Source organism: Ptychodera flava, chromosome 9, assembly GCF_041260155.1.
Source record: "Ptychodera flava strain L36383 chromosome 9, AS_Pfla_20210202, whole genome shotgun sequence".
NCBI lineage: Eukaryota > Metazoa > Hemichordata > Enteropneusta > Ptychoderidae > Ptychodera > Ptychodera flava.
The window spans coordinates 23,390,731-23,395,175 of NC_091936.1; positions in this window are offsets into that span (position 1 = coordinate 23,390,731).

The window sequence follows — 4,445 nt, forward strand, 5'->3', positions numbered from 1 at the left end:
ATTGTTGGTCGCAATAAACAGCTGTTTACAATACTTCTTCTGCTATTTACATTTTAAGTACAAGAAACAACTGGTAAAAATCCATTCTGAGGTGACTGATCTGGGGATTGTTGTACTTGTGATCGCCCAGAGTTCCTCTTCTTTAGGCCATTATATTAGTACCAGGAACTGGCAGAAAATACTTGGCATGTGGTATGATCAATATGTAATAGCATGTATAGTACAAATTGCAGCCATAAAGTGCTCAGCAGATTGACGGTGACTGTAACAGTTACATGTTAAATGGCTTGACGGGTTAATGTGGCGTTCTCTGTAATAACAGTGACGTGATGGTGTTGTTGTTAGATTCAGTACTTGCAGAGCTGTTTTTCATCAAGTCATTATAGTCATCTCGTTTCTGAGTTTTTTCTGGAGAGGCATCACGTTCAGTTTCATCGTAAAAGATATAACTTGTATTTTCATTTCATCAAATTTGTTGTATTTTTCATTTTTAGGAAATGTTTGTTTGGTTTTGTCTGAATAAAAACAGAATATATTAAGAGAATATTTTTTATTTTAAAACTAGTTAACTTAATCCTGCCATGTGTGTTGAAACTTGATGAAACCAGAGCAAATCTGATAGTCCTTCTTTATCTAATACTGTTTACGCGACTGCCTATTGCAGAGAAACTTAGAAATATGTTTTCCAGGGTCTGTCATTGCAATGAAAACATTTATACAATGTTTTTTAAACAGACTTTTGTAAATGCTAGCAAAACTATATAGGACTTGATGACAAATATTGATTCAAGATAGGAGCTGTCATAGACAGCGCATCCTCCTCAGAATATGGGCGAGTCAGATTTCCAAGTTTGCTGTTTTCATCATTTTGGAGAATATTTTTTTTTTTTTTTTTTTTTTTTTTTTTTTGCTTTTGTCTGTTGGAACATTTTTAAGGCAGAATGTGCCTCGGGGACAGATATTCAGACTCTCAAATTTCTACAATTCTTTTCTGATCTACCACTTGTGGGGACTCATCGTAAAGCTCTTGGAGAAAGAACCTTTCACCGTCTTAGTTTTCCGAAAATCCAAAATTTAATTTCCCCCATAGAGTTAACACAGGGATGGCGGCCATTTGGAATTTCAAATATCGCAAAATGTTGAGTAATGTGTTTTGCTTGTTCCAAACTTTGCACGGTGACCCCCGATTTTTATCGTTGATCTAGTAAGAGAATGGTTGAAAGTTTCATTAAAGTTTGAGCAAAAGTTTAAGGCTTTTCTTTCGAGACGCAATATACTACCTTACTCCATTACAGGAACACATTTTTTTTGCTCCCCTTCACCTGCCGACAATTTATTTTCTCAAAAAATCCTCCACTCTTCCCCCCCCCCGATGTACAATGGTTTTCCCCTTCAGTGCATCTGCACAGCGAAAGAAGACTATATTTCAATGGACGCGTCATCATGGATGTCTCTTGTTCGCTTGTATGCCCAGTGTCTTGCAGTAAGGTATGTCTTACATTATGTTTTTTGATGTCATATTCCTATATTGATGTTCCTGATTCTATTCCCATTATATTAAGATTACGAGTCTAGAGCCGTCAGTATTTTATACGGCCTTGGAGGTCAGAGGAAACATAGGGCGATGTCATTCAAAAAATTGAAAGCTACAAGGGGGTAATCAAAACTGAGGAAGATAGGGGCTAATAGAGTTTTTGGGAAATGTACTGAAGCATTTAGTGCAGTTGTGAAATGAAACAAAAATAACAGTAAAGCACGAAAAACACTTAAAATTATCAAACGGTGCAATTTTATAAAAACATGGTACAATTTGATATTTATATGTATGTCAAGTGTTGTGACCAGAAGTGAAAGAAGAGCTTGTTACTGGAGGAATGCTCTCAGCAGAAAGAATTATTATTGCACAGAATCTAGGACAAAACTGAACTGTTATGAATTCACACTTTATCATCAAAGAAACACATATTTTAGTTGACTAAACTTTTCCAAGCTTGGGGAGTCAGTCAAAATTTATAAGTTCGAGAGGTGGTTTACTCAAACTCATCATGCTTGACGGGGGGCGGCGTTACTTGAAGTTTAGGAGTTTCTAAAGTAATTCCTCCAACCTCAAGACGGTATATTATGACAGCTTCCTAATTTTGAATGAAATTCCGCCAGCGCCAGCCACGTTTCTTTATAAGCGTTGGTGGCGCTATTACAGTTCACTTGTTATTTCCCACATGCTCTAGGGACTGGTCAGATTCTTTGGCCTGGGGGGGGGAGTAGTGGATTCATGGGGGGAGGGTCACCCTGTTTTTGACTTTGGTGATAGGGGGGTCACCCTGTTTTTGAAATGTCCAATAGGGGGGGTCAGTGTGTTTTTAAATTTCGACACGGCTCATACTTGCGTACAATGCATTGTGCCAGCCACAAATTTCATCATTCAGATGCATTTTTCGGCGCGCCCTTCGGGTGCAAAACTTTTATAATAATAAGACATATTTTTCACAGCCCCGTCCTTGTGCAAAACTTTAATATATCAGACATATATATATTTGAGATATCTGTATGTTTTAGAATTTTTCGAAGCGCCCTTTGGGCGCAATTCATTAAAATATCAAACAATATTTTTTCAGCACGCCCTTCAGCTGCATAACTTTTATATATCATATATACATATACATATATATATATATATATATATATATATATATATATATATATATATATATAAACTGGATGTTTAATATTTTTCAGCGCGCCCTTCAGGCGCAGTAAATTAATATATCACAGATATATGTCAGAAATATCTTGATGTCTGTAAATTGAAAGTCTGTTTTGCAAAGTGTATTAATCATTATGAAATCTGCAGTTCATATGAAAAGCATGACAAGTTCCTGATACTTTTCTGTTTCCTCTATGAGAATTCAGTATTAGAATGCAACATGTACTAATAATTTCACAATCACATTTTTCTTACAATAGTTCTGGACATCTGGTTATGCATAAAAAGAGTGGAGTACATTCACCGCTCATTCAAAATACTGTATTCAAACTTTAGAATTGACACTTTTAAGCTCCTTTCTTACAACTGACATAACAACAATTTCATTAAAACACAGAATGACTGAATGTTTAAATTATACCCCCCCCCCTGCACGCGACAAAGGTAAAACAAAAGGTGGAATATAAATTGAATAATTCAGTGTGTGTGTATATATATGTGTGTGTGTGTGTGTGTGTGTGTGTGTGTGTGTGTATATATATATATATATATATATATATATATATATATATATATATATATATATATATATATATATATATATATATATATATATATATATATATATATACCCTGTTTTCGAAAGTTGGAATGGGGGGCTCAGCCACTTTTTGACGGCAAAAAATAATCCACACCCCCCACACCCCCTGGCCGAAGAAACTGACCAGTCCCCTACATCCATAGACGCGGCGATCGAGTTACTGACTATGGTTTGTCACCGACCGCAATGTTGTTGTGAGGGTAGTTGGTATAGGTACAGTTATTCTGCAACAACAACTCAGACTTCCCTTCAAGACATTGATCAAGAAGGATATGATTGAAATAATACAACAATCGTGCACTGCAAAATTTGATGTGCCTTTTGGAAGAGTGGGAAATGTAAAAAATATATGGCAAGAACTAATCCTTGCGTGTGTACGAACGATGCTGGGTTCCCGGTGTACAGCTTGGATTTTACCGTCTCCCACCAGTCCCACCCCACCAAAGGCTGTACAACGCCGGGAACACAGCATATATCGTACACAGGGCACAGGCACTAGTAAGCTGGGTAGTCTGCTAAATCGATCTATTTTTCTGCTCTATCTATTGATCCTGTAGTCGATATGCCCTCCCCGTTACAGTGGCAGTCACGATTACGGGATTACGGGAATAGCAGACTACCCAGCTGATGAGCGCATGTTACGCAGGGCTTAGTATAAGGCCACAGGCACCGTGCACCCAGGCAAAACCTCGAGCTACTGTACTCATGCAGCTAAGTTGTCAATTGATAGCGCTTTTAGTGTAGTAGACTACTTTCTACTACACTAGTAAAAGCGCTATCAACTGACAACTACGGTGGTACCTGTGGGCTAGGCAAGAACACATGTACATGAGCATTCGTTACAACATGAACATTAAGAGTATGTATTTACTTGCCGGGGGTAACTTTTAAAAAAATTATAACCAACAAATAGCAGTTATACCAATGGAAATATCCTGGTCATTTGGGTCATTTCTTCTGTACAGGATGGCGGTTTTCAAGTACTAATATAGCATGTTGGTCTTGTGTATCTATCGGATATTTTTGCACTATTGGGTTCTGGAACGATGGCAAGCACTATATATACTTACCATAGTCACCAGTAAGTGAGACAATCTTCCCATAGTTCAAGTCTGATAAATATTCACACTTTGCAATCTC